This window comes from Ziziphus jujuba, chromosome 5, assembly GCF_031755915.1.
Source record: "Ziziphus jujuba cultivar Dongzao chromosome 5, ASM3175591v1".
NCBI lineage: Eukaryota > Viridiplantae > Streptophyta > Magnoliopsida > Rosales > Rhamnaceae > Ziziphus > Ziziphus jujuba.
This window is the reverse complement of record NC_083383.1, coordinates 4,925,668-4,946,867: the sequence shown is the minus strand read 5'-3', so window position 1 is coordinate 4,946,867 and position 21,200 is coordinate 4,925,668. Positions and strand designations below refer to the sequence as shown.

At 37.0% G+C, this 21,200-nt stretch overlaps 1 pseudogene; it reads left to right on the top strand.

Moving 5' to 3' along the window:
* Nucleotides 1-21,200, top strand: part of LOC125420115 (photosystem I P700 chlorophyll a apoprotein A2-like) — a 41,385-nt pseudogene that overhangs the window by 8,923 nt on the left and 11,262 nt on the right.

The following is a 21,200-nucleotide window of genomic DNA, read 5'->3' as shown; positions in this document are numbered from 1 at the left end:
AGCGATTCGTACCATCACACTATTATAGGTTGCTGCATCAAAGACTTCAATCTTTATCTCAAGGACATGGATCCATGGAGGATTATTACAAGGAGATGGAGATGCTTATGATTAGATTGAACTTGAATGAAGATAGGGAAGCAACCATGGCAAGGTTTCTTGGTGGTTTGAATCGTGAAATAGCCAATCAACTAGAATTGCAGCAATATGTGGAATTGGAGGAGATGTTGCATGTGGCTATTAAATTAGAGCATCAATTCAAGAGGAGGGGTGTAAGATCATGGTTTGGAGGTGTTTCCAACAGTGGAAGGTCCAATTCAAGTGGCTGGAGGAACAATCCCATCTATGAAAGCAAGCTAAAGCCTAAAGTCAAAGAAGAAAGTTCAAACTGGCCAAGGAAGGAGACTAGAACCAAATCTGTCCAAGCACCAAAGAATGAGCTAAAATTAGATCCTAAACCTTCTAGAACTCATGATGTTGTGTGTTTTAAGTGCCAGGGAGGAGGACACATTGATAGCCAATGCCCGAATAGAAGAATCATAGTGTTAAAGGGCAATGACGAGCTAGAATCGGAAAGTGAAGAAAGTGAGGATGAAGCCAAGTAAGAGGAGGAGGACTTGGAGGATGAACCTGAAACCTTGCAAGCATCTGATGCTGAATTAAACTTTCTTTCTAGGAGAGTACTTGCTGCATACAAAGATGAGGATGAAATTCAAAGAGAGAACATCTTCCACACTCGATGTGAAATTCAAGGTAAGATTTGTAGTATGATTATTGATAGTGGAAGTTGTACAAACGTAATTAGTAACATTGTAGTTGATAAATTAGGCTTAATAACTATTAAACATCCAGAACCTTATAGATTACAATGGCTTAATGATAGTGGTGAAATAAAAGTGAATAAACAAGCCAAAGTAAAATTTAGTATAGGTAGATATGAGGATGTAGTTTTATGTGATATTGTTCCCATGATTGCTGGACATATACTATTAGGTAGGCCATGGCAATTTGATAAAGATGCTACTCATTTTGGTCGAGAAAATAGTATTGTTTTCAAGTTTAAAGGGAAGAAGGTCAAGCTAGAACCATTATCTCCTAAAGAGGTTTACAAAGACCAATTACAAATGCAACAAAGGAGAGAAGCCGAAAAGCTCAAGGAAAAAGCAATTATGGCACCAATGGCTTCACCATCCTTTCAAGGAGGTAAGATTGAGGTTACTGATCAAGGTAAGGTTTCTAAGACTTATATTGAGTGGAAAGATCAAAGAACAACCGAAAGAGTGGGGAAAGAAAGTGGCAAACCCGAGAGCTTGGAGAAGGAAGGGAAATCCAAAGGTTTGCGCCAATCCGAGAGAGAAAAAGAAAAAGAAAGAAAAGAAAGGTCAAGTAGCAACTTTTATTTGAGTTTAGGGGATATTAATAAGGTTATTGAGTGTAAGAAACCTTTGCTGGTCATCATTTATAAAGAAAATTATTTTAATGATCAAACTAACTTTGAAGAACTTGAATTGCCAAGTTCAATGATTTCTCTTTTGAAGGAATTTGGAGATGTCTTCCCAAATGAAATTCCAATTGGACTACCATCCAATCAAGAGGGAAAAGGTGAGCTTGCTGTCCAAGGTAAGTCTTCTAATACTCAAGTTGTGTGGAAAAATTTTAATAAAACCGAGAGTGAGAAATTTGGTGCAAAAGCCGAGAGTGAGGAAGGTGAGATGGTCGTGAGTGGGAAAGGAAAAGGAAGACAAGAATGGAAAAATATAAATTTTTATCTTAGCTTTGGTGATGTTAATAAAGTAATTATGAATAAGAAATCATTGCTGACCATGACCTTTAAAGATACTTATTTAAAGATGTATTTATTGCATAGAACTTTATCTGCATTGTTGAGAGCTTTACTTAGTGGTAATTTGAAAATTTGGGAAATATTGTTTGCTAACTTTAAAAAGTGTAATTTTTACCATAATGAGCATGTATTTCTAGATTTTGTTGTAATAGTGTTTGACCCAAGAGAATTGGTTTGGTTGCACTTACAAAAGGAAAGGTTTCCTAAACAAAGAAAGTCAAAGCTCATGCCGCCTATGGATGGACTTTTTCAAGTTTTGGAGCAGAATAACAAGAATGCCTACAAGCTTGATTTACCAGGTGAGTATAACATGAGTGATGCATTTAATGTTGCTGATTTAACTCCTTTTGATGCAGGTGATGATCTTGATTTGAGGACAAATCCTTTTCAAGAGGAGGGGAATGATGTGATTCCGCGAGCCCGCTCAACCGATAACCCGCTGGAGTGCTGACTCAACACGGATGAAGACTAGGCCAATCACAAGAGCTCAAATTAAGAGATTTAAGGACAACCTAGAAGTATTTATACAGGGGGTAATCAATCTCAACAGAGCTTGTCCATACTTGAAGATACAAAGCCTATTCTAAGCATCCAAGTGGTGGAAGCCGATACGGACCCGGGTGTCGGTTTTGGTACATTTTTGGAGTCCGAGAAGCATGAAATGGTTCCAATGCTTTATGGGTTCAATACATATGCCTAAGAGGTCATGGAATCAAGTTAAATCAGCCTCAAATGCAATCAAAAAGGGCTTGTACGGACAGCTTCAACAATTTGGCCGAATTTACTGTATTGCTTGTTGGCTTTACTGTATTTTACTGTATTAGCCTTTTCTTATTTTTCCAAGCATGGGTAACGTGTGGGCCTTCATATTCAGTTTATTTGGCATCCTAAAAAGCATCTAGAAGCTGATTTGGAGCTCAATTTGGTCAAAGATTGGTCAAAGTCAACTTAGTCAAAAAGCTAGTATTATAGTTTCCTAATTTGGTTCTACTTTTTGTTTTAGGAAATTACCATTACTTTTTAGTTTTTATTTATTTATTTTCTGGAAAAATAAGTTTAGGAAAGTTATTATTTTATTATTTTCATTGTAAATTAATTAATTCCTAATTCAAAATAAAGGAATTAATTAATCCAAATTAGATTAGGAAAGGAGTGAGAATTTCGGCCACCATAGAACTCTTTATTGTGTGGCCTGTTTTACCTAGGGTTTTTAGGGTTTACTTTGTTTCTTTAAAAGCCTATTTAAAGGCTTATTTTTCAATATGAATACAACTTCGATTTGATTAAGAAAATACTTGTGAGATTAATTATCTCTTTGTTCTTTGAGAACACCTAAAACACCATTAGAGAATTGGTTGTTTTAGCTTGACTTATCAATAGGTTTTCCATCCCCTATTGTGGCGTCTACATTATACCAAGATTTCTAACCACAGGTTGGTTAAGGGTTGAGGTCTATTCCATTAGAACTTGAACTTAATTAAAGATCCGGGCTAATATAATACGGGTTTAGGAGCAGGTCGTCCTAGGTTCGTATCAAAATCTTACCTTGAATTTCACATCGGGTGTGGAAGATGTTCTCTCTTTAAATTTCATCCTCATCTTTGTATGCAGCAAGTATTCTCCTAGAAAGCAAGTTTAATTCAGCATTGGATGCTTGCAAGGTTTCAGGTTCATCCTCCAAGTCCTCCTCCTCTTGCTTGGCTTCATCCTCACTTTCTTCACTTTCCGATTCTAGCTCGTCATTGCCCTTTAACACCATGATTCTTCTATTCGGGCATTGGCTATCAATGTGTCCTCCTCCCTGGCACTTAAAACACACAACATCGTGAGTTCTAGAAGGTTTAGGATCTAATTTTACCTCATTCTTTGGTGCTTGGACAGATTTGGTTCTAGTCTCCTTCCTTGGCCAATTTGAACTTTCTTCTTTGACTTTCGGCTTTGGCTTGCTTTCATAGATGGGATTGTTCCTCCAGCCACTTGAATTGGACCTTCCACTGTTGGAAACACCTCCAAACCATGATCTTACACCCCTCCTCTTGAATTGATGCTCTAATTTAATAGCCACATGCAACATCTCCTCGAATTCCACATATTGTTGCACTTCTAGTTGATTGGCTATTTCACGATTCAAACCACCAAGAAACCTTGCCATGGTTGCTACCAAAAATAAAAGAATTAATTTGAGTAGAAGATCTTCTTTTCTGTTGACTCTGTTTTTGTGTTATTTCACACTGTCCAATTCCCTTTGTTTGGGGATTATTTTCTCACAACACGAAAGGTAATTCAAAGAAGTTATAGAATGGATTTTTGCCTATGTCTAGGTCTGGAATAAATGGAAATTTTATTGATAAGACCTTTTCAATTGTAGCCAATATCTTATTACGAATAATTCCGACGACTTCGAGAGAGAACGAGCATTCACTATTACCGAGATGGTGCGATTTGATTCTTTTTATATATTTATTATTATTTTCTTTCTTATTTAGTTATTATATGAGTTATTATATTATAAAATATTATGTTATAATAAATTATAAAAATATACAATAAATTAATTATAATATAAATAAATTAATTGCATTATAATAAATTATAATTAATAAATAATATATTTATTATATATATTTAATATATTTATTATAATTATAAATAATTATATAATTATAATAAATTACAATTGTCAATTATAAAGTTATGACTCAATTTTATATATTGTTATATATTTTCTAATTTTTTCTTTCTTATAGTCATACTTTTTTATTTTACCCCTCTCAATCTTAGGTGAAAGACACTAAGAATAGAAAGCAAAAAAAAATTATTGAAATAAATCTACGCTTGTTGAAGGTGAAGTTTGTAAATAAAACAAGCCATTCTATCATGTATCCCCGATTAATGCAGCCTCAGATGCTTCAATTGTCGATTTTAGAGTATTGAGCGAAAGGTTACCCTATGGGTTAGGTCAAGCCTAATCCACTAGCACCAATAAGGGGCATAGGGGAAGAGGCACTACTCTTAGGAATCAACAGCACGAAAACTTTGGTATAAATTATACCTTTTCTTTATCAGGATCAGGACTAAGAGGAATGGTTAGGACAAAAAACATCCATCTCGTTCATATTTTGCATACCCATAGACTGTTGAAGTGACTAATTCCTGGAAATTAAGAGGCATTGAAGACAAAGAAATTGTTGGAGTCACCCTTTTTTATTTTATCTAGTACCAACATGCTTGATGGTAAGGAAAGGTTTTTTACAAGAAGGTTGGCTAGAGATTTCTTGTAAAAACACTAGCCCCACTTAGTTAATAATGAGACTTTTTCATTTCAATCTTTATGGATTCCATGTATTTTTCTCATTATGCACATAAAGGAGGACCCATATGAGATGAAAATCTCATGTATGATTCTAAAATGGAAATTCTTTGAATAGAACGATGGTCGTAACGGATGTCGGCTCAATCTGAAGGAAATTATGTGGAAGCTTTACAGAATTACTATGAAGCTATGCGATTAGAAATCGATCCCTATGATCGAAGTTATACACTCTATAACATAGGCCTGATCCACACAAGGAATGGAGAACATTCGAAAGCTTTAGAATATTATTTTCGGGCACTATAGAAAGGGAAAGAAAGAGCAAATCCATTAATAAATGCTAAAAAAATAGGCTTTCTACATATGTATCGTCCCAAACAACGATTTTTAACAGCTCTAGTAAAGAAATGCACTTCATATAAGTGGAAATATGACTAAATTGGTATGCCTAGATACTTTATTCTATGGATAAAGGGTCTAATTGAAAAGGAAGCGGCGTAAAGATCAATTCGTGAGATTTTGGGCCAATACAATAACAACTACTTACATATGCCATGATATGAGATAAAAGTTAGGAATCCACTTATGTAATAGAGTTGATCCCCTAAAGTATTGAGCAGCGGTGTAGCATCAAAACCCAATGATCGTTAGTCTTTTCCTTCTTATGAAGAAAGTCTTTTTCAAAGCTTCTATATAAATTTATATATGAAACCAAGATAGTTACCTTTCAGAAAATTCTAATGATAGTGGAAATACCTATGCTTTCTGAAGGTGGGAGAAAAGAAAAAACTAATTAAATCATTAAGCAAAATTAGATTTTGAAACTCATAACCTCTTTTGGTTAACTCGAGAGAAAAAAAGGGGATAGATCAATAAGAAATCTTATTCAATTATATATGGTAGATTCAAAAAATGAGATACTAAAAGAATTTGACTGCTGAGCCGTATGAGGTCGGAAACTCTCAAGTACGGTTCTAAGGGAAGGAATTTACCCGCCTCTTCTGACTGAGGAGAACAGGCCATTTGACAAGGAGATTCTAAAATTGCAGAGGCTTGGTTCAACCAAGCTGCCAAGTATTGGAAACAGGATATACTGTTTACTCCTGGGAATTATACTGAAGCCCAAAATTAGTTGAAGTTCACAAGACGTTTTGAATAAGAACATTATTTTACTCTAACTATTTTTTTACTTTTTTATATCTTTTTTATTTGTTATAATGAATTGTTTATGAATTGTTTGTTGTCTTTATCAGTCAAATAAAATGGATCACTTCTCTGGGGAGAAGCAACCAAAAAATTTCATTATATCCCTTCTCCTTCTAAGATCATTCTATTTCATCTATTATTTCGTAAGGATAAACGATATACAGATAAGTTTGAAAATATATTTCTTTTCTGCTATTAATAATAATAACTAATAAAAGTTAAAGAGACCCTCAAATGACTAAATAGAAATACTGGTATGTCTTTTAGTAATGACTAATGACTATTCACACGGTTTGGAATAGCGTAATAGTAATATATTCAATGTAAGACATAAAGTGTCTTCATTTAGGAACTTCTAATTGAGATATTTATACATTAGGTTGCACAAAAAAGAATTGCATCAATTTAAAACCCCCAAAAAAATTTTATAAGATTAAAGAGGTCCATTAAGCGCCCCTGACTATGTCATAATAGATCCGAACACTTGCCACAGATCGACTTTCAGATCATAATTGCTCTAGTGAATAACTAAAGAAAATAGATATATGGGAGATAGAAGATAAAAAACTAAGTCTAAACATCTCTCATAGGTTCACTAATTACTTAACTATTGGCGGGTCTCTTTATATGTGTTGTTTGAAAAGAGGAGGACTCAATGATTATTCGTTTGTCGGAACCAGAAGTTAAAATTTTGGTAACTAGGGATCCCATAAAAACTTCTTTCGAGGAATAGGCCAGAGCAGGTCATTTCTCAAGAAAAATAGCAAAAGGACTAGATAATACCACTTGGATATAAAACCTACGCACTGATGCTCACGATTTCGATAGCCATACCAATGATTTAGAGGAGATCTCTCGAAAAATATTTAATGCCCATTTTGCCCAACTCTACATCATTTTTCTTTGGCTGAGTGGTATGTATTTCCACGGTGCCTGTTCTTCCAATTATGAAGCATGGCTAAGTGATCCTACTCACATTGGGCCTAGTACCGAGGTGGTTTGGCCAATAGTGGGTCAAGAAATATTGAATGGTGATGTAGGCGGTGCTTTATGAGGAATACAAATAACCTCTGATTTTTTTAACTTTGGCGAGCATCTGGAATAACTAGTGAGTTACAACTCTATCGTACTGCAATTGGTGCATTGGTTTTTATGGGCTTAATACTTTTTGCTGGTTGGTTCCATTATCACAAAGCTGCTCCAAAATTGGCTTGGTTCCAAGATTTAGAATCTATGTTGAATCATCATTTAGCAAGGCCACTAGGACGTGGGTCTCTTTCTTACGCAGGACATCAAGTACATGTATCTTTACCGATTAATCAATTTCTAAATGCTGGAGTAGATCCTAAAGAGATTCCACTTCCTCATGATTTTATCTTGAATCAGGAATTTTTGGCTCAACTGATGGAATTTGGTGTAGGTTTATGTTGTTGTACCCTAGAGCACAATCATTCAAGGTGTTAGTCAAGAATGATTGTTGTTGGTTCTTGGTTCTTGATTTTGTTTTTGGGTTTGTTAAGGTTTTGTTTCTTGTTTTTAATGGAGGTTTGGGGTTCTTGAGAAGGTTGTTAGCTTTTGGGAAGAAGAAGAAACCAAAATGCAGTAGTTGAGAGAGAGAGAGAGAGAGCCAAAATTGTTGTTTTTCAAAATCTTTTTTTTTGAATATTTTCATTCCTCAACGTTTTCATTATAATTTTCATACTTTTAAATACATCAAAAAGACAATAAGACATGCTGCCATATTGAGCAATAAATACAAAAGCATTAAAAGTAACCATCCAAGCCAAACTACCTCAACTAACTCTAATCAATGTGCTGGGCATGCAAGAAACCTTCTTTAATGGGCAGTTAAGCTTGTCTGACGCATTTGAATTTGAAAACCAGCTCCATTTGACTTGAAAATTGGAGGAAATCCTTTTTGAGTATTAAACTGTGTTCTAACCAAAAACTAGATAAAAAAAAGCCCATTTTTCCATCCAAAAATAATCAAACCCGAGGCAATTTTGTCCTGATTTCTGGGCAACAAAATTGCACAAGGGTCAGATTGTTTAGGGCTTAACTCAGCCTTCCCAGCCCCAAATTGGGCCATTCTTTTTGTTTCGGCTTCCTCTGCATTTCTAGTTTATTATATCCAAAATTCAGATCCAAATCCCAAACCTTCTTCAAACGGTATCCAAGGAAGTGAACTTATGTTGCTGGAAATACCATTCCAGCAACTAGACAAAAAGCCCTAAGCTTAGTTAATGAGCTTAGGGCATTACAAAAAGGATATTGTTCTTAAACATTACAAGATAAAATAAAATGCATAAACATAAATAATGTTTGGTCTTTGATGTTGCAAAATAAAGAGTGCAAGTGTAACCGAACTACCTTGCACATTGTGGCAAGATCACCACAATTCAACATTTCTCCTTGGTGTTCTTGCTTGAAATATTGAGAAGCTTCCTCAAGGTCTCAAATCTTGCTTTTGGAAGTGGATTGGTAAAGAAATCTGCAAGGTTATCTTCGGTCTTGATATATTCCAAGCTTACTTCTCCATTTTCTTCAAACTCCCTCAAAGAGTGATACTTCACCGGTATGTGTTTTGTCCTTCCACGTGGAATGGGGTTCTTGGCTATTGATATGGCTGAAGTGTTATCACAGTTGATGATGGTTGAACCCTCTTAAGGATAACCAAGGTCCTCCAATAATTTCCTAAGCAAAATGCATTGATTTGGACATGAAGAGCAAGCAATGTACTCGGCTTCGGCGGTGCTTTGAGCGGTTGTTGCTTGCTTCTTTGCATTCCATGAGAATGGTCCACTACCAAGTGAGAAAAGATACCCCGAAGTGCTCTTCATATCATCCAAGCATCCAGCCCAATCACTATCCGAGTAGGCCATTAATCTCATCACATCTTGCCTATCATACCAAACTCCAAAGTCTTGTGTTCCTTATAAATATCTAAGAATTCTTTTGGCACCTACAAAATGATTTTGGGATGGTGCTTGCATATATCTAGACAAAACACATGTGGCATGCATAATATCTGGTCTTGATGAACATACATAGAGTAAACTTCCTATCATGCTTCTATATAGGGTCGGGTTTACCTTTGATGTGCCATCCTCCTTCTTGTATTTGTCTCCTTGGCTCATTGATGTTGACATTGGCTTGCATTCATCAAGGTTGAACTTTTTCAAAAGATCTTTGATGTATTTCTCTTGAGATATGAAGATACCCCTAGAGCATTGCATCACTTCCACTCCAAGGAAGTAATTCATTTCACCAAGGCTTGACATGTCAAACTCCTTTTCAAGTTCATTTTTCAAAACTTACACATTCTTTTCATTTTCACCCGTGACCAACAAATCATCCACATAGAGTGAGATAACAATCATGCCTTCTTCATTCCTTATGTATAGTGTTGGCTCATTTTAACTCCTCCTAAAGCCTTGGTAGATCAAGTAACCATCAATCTTGCCATACCAAGCCCTAGGTGCTTGCTTTAACCTGTAAAGTGCCTTGTGTAGATGGTAGACTTTGTCCTCATGTCCTTGAACAATGAAGCCCTCGGGTTGTTTGACATAAACCTCCTCTTGAAGCACACCATTCAAGAAAGCCGACTTTACATCAAGGTGGTACACCTTCCATGACATTGAGGCCGAGATGGATAGGATGAGCCTTATGGTCTCCATTCTTGCAACTGGTGCAAACGTCTCTCCATAATCTACACCCGCTTGTTGTGCATAGCCTTTTGCCACAAGCCTTGCCTTGTGCTTGCATATTGTTCCATCCGGGTTGAACTTGGTCCTAAAGATCCACTTTACACCAATTGGTTTCTTGTTTTTAGGTTTAGAAACCAAAGACCAAGTTTCATTCTTTTCTATCATATCCATTTCAGTTTGCATGGCCTCCATCCACTCTATCTTTTGCATAGCTTCTTGAGCATTGGTAGGATCACTCAAGGCAACATTGCACCTTTCATAGATTTCAGACAATGGTCTTTCTCCTCTAACACCATCTCCAATCTCCAATTCGGCTCCAATGGTCTCAAGTGCATCCTCCTCATCATTTTCATTTTCTTCATTGTCATTGTCATTGGTTTCTTCTTCTTCATCATCCAACTGAGCATTATCTTCATGGACAAGAAGCTCCTCCTTTTTCCAATCCCAAACAGCATCTTCATCAATCCTCACATTCCTTGTTACCACAAGTTTCTTGGTTTCCAAGTTGAAAACCCTAAAACCTTTGGTAACCTCACTAAAGCCGACCAAGATGCCCACATTTGCCCTTTTGTCAAGCTTATCTCTCATGTCTGGATGAACATGGAGAAAACAAACACTTCCAAAGATTTTTATGTTGTCCAAAGATGGTTTTTCTCCATACCATATCTGATAGGGTGTCTTGGACTCATTGGCTTTGGTGTATGCTCGGTTTTGGATGTAGCTAGCCGTGTATATGGCTTCGGCCCAAAACTTCTTTGGCATGTTCTTCTCATGTATCATGCACCTTGCCATCTCCATCAAGGTCCTATTGTTCCTCTCACAAACACCATTTTGTTGTGGTGTGTATGGTGTTGTGAATTGATGCACCATTCCATTTTCTTTGCAAAAATCCTCCATAGCCAAGCTTGTATATTCTCCACCATTGTCGGTTCTCAAGCACTTCATCTTTGCATTGCTTTGGGTTTCCACCATCTTCTTGAATTCCATGAACTTCTCAAACATTTGAGACTTAGTTGTTAGAAAATATACCCAACACATCCTTAAGTAGTCATCAATGAAGGTTAGGAAGTACTTACAACCTCCAATTGATGATAAAATTCAGATCCAAATCCCAAACCTTCTTCAAACGGCATCCAAGGAAGTGGACTTATGTTGCTGGAAATAGAATTCCAGTAACAAGACAAAAAGCCCCTAAGCTTAGTTAATGAGCTTAGGGCATTACAAAAAGGATATTGTTCTTAAACATTACAAAATAAAATAAAATGCATAAACATAAATAATGTTTGGTCTTTGATGTTGCAAAACAAAGAGTGCAAGTGTAACCAAACTACCTTGCACATTGTGGCAAGATCACCATATTTCAACATCAACTTTATCCCAATTTTGCTGAGGGAGCAACCCTTTTTTTTCACCTTGAGTTGGTCAAAATATGCGGAATTTCTTACCTTTCGTGGAGGATCAGATCCAATAACCGGGTGTCTATGGCTGATCGATATAGCACACCATCATTTAGCTATTACAATTATTTTCCTAATAGCAGGTCACATGTATAGGACCAACTGGGGCATTGGTCATGGCATAAAAGATATTTTAGAGACTCATAAAGGCCCATTTACTGGCCAGGGTCATAAAGGTCTATATGAGATCCTAAGAGCATCATGGCACGCTCAATTATCTATTAACCTAGCTATGTTGGGCTCTTTAACCATTGTTATAGCTCACCATCATTGTTCACACATCACATGTGGATTGGTGGATTTCTCATAGTTCGTGATATGAACCTAGGATGACATGCTCCTAAACCCGTATTATATTAGCTCAGATCTTAATTAAGTTCAAGTTCTAATGGAATTGACCTCAACCCTTAACCAACCAGTGGTTAGAAACCTTGGTATAATGTAGACGCCACAATAGGGGATGGAAAACCTATTAATAAGTCAAGCTAAAACAACCAATTCTTTAATGGCGTTTTACGTGTTCTTAAAGAGCAAAGAGATAATTAATCTCACAAGTATTTTCTCAATCAATTCTAGGTTGTATTCTTATTGAAAAAAAGCCTTTAAATAAGCTTTGAATGAAACAAAATAAACCTTAAAAACCCTAGGAAAAACCAGCCACACAACGAAGAATTCTAGCTTGACCGAATCTTTCCTTTTCCTAATCTAATTAATTTTCAATTAGAAATTAATTAATTTACAAAAAAAATAATAAAATAAAAATTTTCCTAAACTTAATTGTTCAATAAGTAAATAAATACAAATCCAAAATTAAAGATAGTTTCCTAAAAGAAAAAGTAAAAACAAATTAGGAAACTAAATATGGTAATTTTCGGCTAGGCTGATAATGACCCTTCTTTGACCTAATTGGACTCCAAATCAGCTTCAATAGTCTTTGTGGAATGCCAAATAAGCTTATTATGAAGTTCCTCACGTTGCCTTTGCTTAGAAATATGAGAAAAGCTAACACAGTAAAATACAATAAAGCCAGCAAAGAATACAGCAAATTTTGGCCTTTCTTCCCCTTGTGCGCAAACCACTATGTTGTTCGGCGTTGAAGCTGCTTTGGCTGGTTTCTATGACTCATCCACCATATGAATTGAATCCATAAGAATGGGGATTCAATTCATACAACCCGACCTCCATATTGGCACTAAAAATGTCACCCGGGCCCGTTTTGGCTTCTATTGCTTGTATGAGTAAAACAGGCCTTGGTTCTTTAGATGTGGACAACCCCTCTTGATTATGACTTATTCCTTGGATAAAGACAGCAAGATTGTCCTTGAACGTCTTGGCTTGGGCTCTAGTGATTGGCCCCACCTTCATCTGTATTGGATCAACACCCTAGCAGGTTATCGGTTGAATGGTCTCGGGCAGATTCGCATCATTCCCCTCCTCTTGAAAAGGATTTGCCCTCAAATCAAAGTCACCACCTGCAGAAAAAGGAGAAAAATCATCAGCATTGAAGGTGGCACTAACATTATACTCACCCGGTAGATCAAGTTTGTAGGCATTGTCGTTTATCCTCTCCAAAACTTGAAAAGGTCCATCACCCCTCGGGATGAGTTTTGATTTTCTTTGTTCGGGAAATCTTTCTTTCCTCAAATGCAGCCACACCCAATCTCCAAGTTCAAATACCATTGGTTTTCGGCATTGATTAGCCACCTTTGCATATTGCTCGGTCCTCCTCTCAATATTTGTCTTTGTCTTCTCATGAATCTGTTTTACAAAATCAGCTTTTAGTTTTCCATCTAGATTAGCACGCTCACTCAAAGGCAAAGGTGTTAGATCTAATGGAGTCAAAGGATTAAAACCATAAACAATTTCAAAGGGTGTATATTTAGTAGCTGAATGTAAAGACCTATTATAAGCAAATTCAACATGTGGCAAACATTCTTCCCAAGTTTTTAAATTTCTACTAATTAAAGCACGTAACAAAGCGGACAAGGTTCTATTCACAACTCCGGTTTGCCCATCTGTTTGTGGATGGCAAGTAATTGAAAATAAAAGCTTAGTACCTAACTTAGTCGACAAAGTTTTCCAAAAACAACTTAAGAACTTAGCATCCCTATCCGAAACAATAGTTCTTGGCATTCCATGCAATCTCACAATTTCCTTGAAAAAATAAATATTGAATCCTTACCTGTCCTTGACATAGGCAAACCAAGAATAAAATCCATAGACAAATCTACCCAAGGATAGGTAGGAATCGGCAAAGGCTTGTACAATCCATGCGGCTTCAATGTTGATTTTGTTTTTCGGCACTTCAAACATCTTTCACAAATTCTCTCAACATCTCTCCTCATGTTAGGCCAATAAAAATGTTCTTGTAGCAAGGATAAAGTTTTTAAAACACCAAAATGACCCATTAAACCACCCCCATGTCCTCCCCGAACCAATAATTCCCTAATGCTACAATTAGGCACACAAAGTTTGTTTTCCTTAAACAAATATCCCTCAAATATGTAAAATTTATTAAATCCATGTTTCAAACAGGTTCTAAAAATTTCTCCAAAGTCACTATCATGCTCATAAAGTTCTTTCAATTGTTCAAATCCAAGCAATCTAGCATCTAAGGTAGAAAAGAGTACATACCTTCGCGATAATGCATCGGCAACCACATTTTCCTTACCTTTTTTGTAGGGGATCACATATGGAAAGGGTTCAATAAATTCAATCCACTTGGCATGCCTTCAGTTGAGCTTTCCTTGACCCTTAATATGCTTCAAAGACTCATTATTCGTATGAATCACAAACTCTTTTGGTATGAGATAGTACTGCCACGTCTCCAAAGCCCTCACCAAAGCATACATCTCCTTGTCATGTATTGGGTAGTTTAGTGCAGCTTCATTTAATTTTTCACTAAAGTAGGCTATGGGTCCTCCTTCTTGCATTAAGTCAGCTTCAATACCTACACTCGAAGCATCACATTCAATTTCAAAAGTCTTAGAAAAATTTGGCAAAACTAATAAAGGTGCATTATACAATTTTTCTTTCAACAAATTAAAAGATTTTTCTTGTACTTCCCCCCATTTAAAGCCAACATTCTTCTTGACAACATCATTCAAAGGTGCGGCTATGGTGCTAAAATCCTTGACAAATCTTCTATAAAAACTTGCCAAGCCATGGAAACTCCTCACTTGGGTGATTGTTGTAGGAACCGGCCACTCTTTGATTGCTTGCACTTTGGCTTGATCCACTTTGATACCTGCAGCACTTACTACAAATCCTAGAAAAACAAGATCATCTTTGCAAAAATCACACTTGTTCATGTTAGCAAACAATCTTTCCTTTCTAAAAACTTGCAAAACTTGCCTAAGTTGATCCACATGCTCATCCAAGTTTCAGCTATACACCAAAATATCATCAAAATAAACAACCACAAAAATACCAATAAATGGACGCATTACATGATTCATAAGCCTCATAAAAGTACTAGGTGCATTAGATAATCCAAAAGGCATAACTAACCATTCATAAAGCCCATATTTTGTGTTAAATGCGGTTTTCCATTCATCACCTTCTTTCATTCTAATTTGATGATAACCACTCCTAAGATCAATTTTAGTAAACATGCAAGCACCATCCAACTCATCAAGCATATAATCTAACCTAGGAATGGGATGTTTATATTTAATGGTGATGTTATTTATAGCCCTACAATCAACACACATTCTCCAAGAACCATCCTTTTTAGGTACCAACAAAACAGGAACAACACATGGACTTAAACTCTCACAAATGTATCCTTTATCAAGTAAGTCACTTACCTGTTTTTGCAGCTCCTTTGTTTCTTCGGGATTGCTTCTATATGCTGGTCTATTTGGTACGGCAGCCCCTGGGACAAAGTTAATTTGATGTTCTATCCCTCGAATAGGTGGTAGTCCACTTGGAATCTCATTTGGGAAAACATCTCCAAATCCCTTCAAAAGAGAAATCATTGAACTTGGCAATTCAAGTTCTTCAAAGTTAGTTTGATCATTAAAATAGTTTTCTTTATATACCAGCAAGGGTTTCGTACATTGAATAGCCTTATTAATATCCCCAAAACTAAAATAGAAATTATGGTTTTTCCTCTCTTTTCTTTCTTTTCTTTTTCTTCTCTCGGTTTGGCTATCATTGACGGAAATTTCCAGATTGTTGGTGCTCTTGGGTTTGCTATCTTTTCTCACCCCCCTCTCGACTTTTTCTTGGTTTTTCCATTCGATCTGGGTTTTAGAAAGCTTACCTTTATCAGCAACCTCAATCTCACCTTCTTGAAAGGATGGTGAAGCCGTTGGTGCCATGCTTGTTTTCTCCTTGAGTTTTTTGGCCTCCCTCCTTTGTTGCATTTGTAGTTGATCTTTGTAGACCTCCTTGGGAGTCAATGGTGCCAGCTTGATTTTCTTCTCTTTAAACCTGAAAACAACACTATTTTCTCGACCAAAATGAGTAGCATCTTTGTCAAATTGCCATGGTCTATCTAGTAAAATATGTCCGGCATGCATTGGTACAATGTCACACAAGACAACATACTCATACCTACCTATATTAAATTTAACTTTGGCTTGCTTATTTACCCTCATCTCACCACTATCATTTAATCGTTGTAGCCTATAGGGTTCTGGATGTTTAATTGTTTTCAAGCCTAATTTATCAACTACAAGATTACTTATCATGTTGGTACAACTCCCATTATCTATACTCATGCTACAAATCTTACCTTGTATTTCGCAGCGAGTGTGGAAGATGTTTTCTCTTTGTATCTGCTCTTCATCTTTGTAGACAGCAAGTACTCTCCTTGAAACCAAGATCAACTCGACATTAGATGTGTCTACTGGTTCAGCTTCATCATGATTGCATTCCTCCTCTTGCTCGGTTTTAGCTTCGCTTTCTTCACTTGCAGAATCTAGCTCACCATCACCCTTTAATACCATGATTCTTCTATTTAGGCATTGGCTAGCTATGTGTCCTCTACCTTGGCACTTAAAACAAATTATTTCTCTGGATTTTTTGAGGTTTAGGATCAGATTTTATCTCACCTCTAAGTGCTTGGACAGATTAAGTCTTGGCCTCCCTTTTTGGCCGGTTGGTACTTTCTTTTCCAGCTTTCGGTTTTGGTTTGATTTCATTAGATGAATTGTTTCTCCAGCCATTTGAATTGATTCTCCCACTGCTGGAAACACCTGCAAGCCATGATCCTGCACCCCTCCTCTTGAATTGGTGTTCAAGCTTAATGGCTACATGCAACATCTCCTCCAACTCCAAGTATTGTTGCAATTTAAGCTGGTTGGCAATGTCACGATCCAAACCACCAAGAAATCTCGCCATTGTTGCCTCCCTATCCTCATTCATATTCAGCCTCATCATGAGCATCTCCATCTCTTTGTAATAATCCTCCACGGACCTACTTCCTTAAAACAAAGATTGAAGCCTTTGATGCAGCAACCTATGGTAATGTGATGGCACAAACCGCTTTCTCATGGTTCCTTTCATTTGCCGCCATGTTGTGATAAAGTCATCACCAACTCTCCTCCGGGTGCCTTGTTCATTTGTACACCATTGGAGTACATAATGGCCAAACTCCATTGCTGCCAACTTCACTTTCTTACCCTCCGAATAATTATGGCAGTCGAATATCATCTCCATCTTTTCTTCCCACTCCAAATATGCCTCGGGATCACTTTTTCCCATGAATGGTGGGATGTTGATCTTGATATTGCTAAGATTGTCATCTGTTTCTTCCCTCCTATACCTCCCACGGCCAGCTCTCTCTTGCACAGCAAAGGTTTCGTCCATGCCTTCCTCAAAGTCTCCACCGAAATTCTCCTCCTCAAATTCCTCTCTCGATCTCTCATGGCCTCCTCGTCCTCGACCTCGAGTTTCGTGGAATTCTTGCCTATTTCTTATGTTCAGCATTCCTTGGGAAACTTATAGCCTTCCCATCCTTTGATTCATGTGCTCAACTTGAGCACTCACCCGCTGTAATTGTTCTAAAACAGCTTTCAATTCCGTTTTCTCACCACTCCTGGTAGCTCGTGGATCACCATGAAATCCTATGGACTCTTCTTCATTAATTCTCAGTGGTGTGTCTCCTCTTCTTATTCTAGAATCTGCCATGTTAGTAAAATACTGCAAAAATAAAATAAATCCTCACAATATTCACTCCCTCACGTGTTTCACTCAAACGAGGTCTCGACACTCGTGTTTGCACACTAGTTCGGCTTTTACCCTCTTATAAGCTCACACTCTCTCCCAAATTTTCAAATTTCCACTAAGTGAAGCTTTCAATAATGTAGATAAACTTCTATGCAACAAAAACATCTTTAAATAAGTATCTTTAAAATTCATGACCAGCAATTATTTCTTACTCTCAATAACCTTATTAATATCCCCTGACCTTTCTTCTCTTTCTTTTTCTTTTTCCCCCTTGGATTGGTGCAAACCTTCGGATTTCCCTTCCTTCTCCAAGCTCTCGGGTTTGCCACTTTCTTTCCCCTCTCCTTCAGTTTTTCCTTGATCTTTCCACTCAATATGAGTCTTAGAAACCTTACCTTGATCAGAAACCTCATTCTTACGTTCATGAAAGGATGGTGAAGTCGTTGGTGCCATACTTGCTTTTTCCTTGAGCTTTTCGGCTTCTCTCCTTTGTTGCATTTGTAATTGGTCTTTGTAAACCTCTTTAGGAGATAATCATTCCAGCTTGACCTTCTTCCCTTTAAACCTAAAAACAATACTATTTTCTCGACCAAAATGAGTAGCATCTTTATCAAATTGCCATGGCCTATTACATTAGTACAACTCCCACTATCTACAATCATGCAACAAATTTTACCTTGTATTTCACAACGAGTGTGGAAGATGTTCTCTCGTTGAATTTGTTCTTCATCCTTGTAAACAGCAAGTACCCTCCTTGAGACCAAATTTAGCTCAACATTTGATGTGTTTAATGGTTCGGCCTCATCATCAAGTCCTTCATCTTCTTGTTCGATTGCAGCCTCACTAGCCTCACTCTCGGATTCCACCTCTCCATTACCCCTAATTACCATTATCCTTCAATTCAGGCATTGGATGGCTGTATGTCCTCTTCTTTGGCACTTGAAACAAATAATTCCTCTTGACTTTTGAGGTTTAGGTTCAGATTTTACCTCACCTTTAATGGCTTGGGCAGATTCGGTTTTAATTTCTCTTCTCGGCTGGTTGGTAGCTTCTTCACCAAGTTTCGGCTTCAGCTTACTTTCATAAGTGGAATTGTTTTTCCAGCCACTTGAACTTGTCCTTCCACTGCTACAAACTCCTCCAAACCGTGTGCTAACACCCCTCCTCTTGAATTGGTTCTCAAGCTTAATTGCTACATGCAACATCTCCTCCAATTCTAAGTGTTGTTGTAATTCCAGTTGATTGGCTATTTCATGATTCAAACCACCAAGAAACCTTGCCATGGTTGCTTCCCTATCTACATTCAAGTTCAATATCGTCATAAGCATCTCCATCTCCTTGTAATAATCCTCCATGGATCCATGTCCTTGAGATAAAGATCGAAGTCTTTGATGCAGCAACCTATGATAGTATGATGGTACGAATCGCTTCCGCATGGCTCTTTTCATTTGTTGCCATGTAGTAATCAAGTCATCACTAACTCTTCTTCGGGTGTTTTGCTCATTGGTCCACCATTGGAGTGCGTAATGGCCAAACTCCATTGCTACCAATTTCACCTTCTTAGCCTCCAAATAATTATGGTGGTCAAATATCATCTCCATCTTTTCTTCCCAGTCCAAATATGCCTCGGGATCACTTTTGCCCATGAATGGTGGGATGTTGATCTTGATATTGTTGAAATGTGGTGATCTTGCTACAATGTGGAAGGTAGTTCGGTTACACTTGCACTCTTTATTTTGCAACATCAAAGACCAAACATTATTTATGTTTATGCATTTTATTTTATCTTGTAATGTTTAAGAACAATATCTTTTTTTGTAATGCCCTAAGCTCATTAACTATAGCTTAGGGCCTTTTTGTCTAGTTGCTGGAATTGTATTTCCAGCAACATAAGTCCACTTACTTGGATGCCGTTTGAAGAAGGTTTGGGATTTGGATCTGAATTTTGGATATAATAAACTAGAAACGCAGAAGAAGAAGCAACAAAAAGAATGGCCCAATTTGGAGCTGGGAAGGCTGAGTTAAGCCCTAAACAATCTGACCCTTTTGCTGTTTTGTTGCCCAGAAATCTTGACAAAACTGCCTCGGGTTTGATTATTTTTGAATGGGTAAATGGACTTTGTTTTATCTGATTTTTGTCTAGAACACAGTTTAATATTCAAAAAGGGTTCCCTCCAATTTTCAAGTCAAATGGAGCTGGTTTTCAAATTCAAATGCCTCAGACAAGCTGAACTGCCCATTAAAGAAGTTTTCTTGCATGCCCAGCACATTGATTAGAGTTAGTTGTGGTAGTTTGGCTTGGTTGGTTACTTTTAATGCTTTTGTATTTATTGCTCAATATGGCAGCATGTCTTATTGTCTTTTTGATGTATTTAAAAGTATGAAAATTGTAATGAAAACGTTGAGGAAGAAAATATTCAAAAAACAGATTTTGAAAAACAACATTTTTGGCTCTCTCTCTCTCTCTCTCTCTCTCTCTCTCTCAACTACTACATTTGTTTTCTTTTTTCACTAAAGCTAACAACCTTCTCAAGAACTCTAAACATCCATTAAAACCAGAAACAAAACCTTAACAAACCAAAAAAAAAAACAAAATCAAGAACCAAGAACCAACAACAATCATTCTTGACTAACACCTTGAATGATTGTGCTCTAGGATACAACAACATAAACCTACACCAAATTCCATCAGATATTGCTAAGATTTTCATCTGTTCCTTCCCTCCAATACCTTCCATCGCCAGCTCTCTCTTGGACAGCAAAGTTTCATCCATGCCTTCCCCAAAGTCTCCACTGAAATTCTCCTCTTCAAATTCCTCTCTCGGTCTGTCACGGCCTCCTCGTCCTCGACCTCGACCTTCATGGAATTCTTGCCTATTTCTTGTGTTCAGAATTCCTTGGGAAACTTCTAGACATCCCATTCTTTGATTCATATGCTCAACTTGAGCACTCATCCGCTGTAATTGTTCCAAAACAGCTTTCAATTTCGTTTGCTCACAACTCCCGGTAGCTCGTGGATCACCATGAAATCCTACGGACTCCTCTTCACTAATTCTCAGTGGTGTGTCTCCTCTTCTTATTCTAGAATCTGCCATGTTAGTAAAATACTGCAAAAATAAAAAAAATCCTCACAATATTCACTCCCTCACGTGTTTCACTCAAACAAGGTCTTGACACTCATGTTTCCACACTAGTTTCGGCTTTTAACTCTTTTTTGTGCTCACACTCTCTTGCCTTTTTCCTCTCAATGAATTATCTCAAAGTTATAATTAAAACACCCACAAAACAGTAATTAGATTACAAGTATGTTTTAATTAAACTTATCAATAAAACAGTAGCTAAAAGTAGGCAATACCGAAAGAATTCAAGAAAACCTAGTTTCGGCTTTTCTAGGCAAAATAAAGCAAATTAATGGGAAAACTCTAGAATTTTGAAGAATAAAATTCTAGAAAAAGAAATTCAAATACAAACAAGAATCAAAGAGAACAAAAGTATAG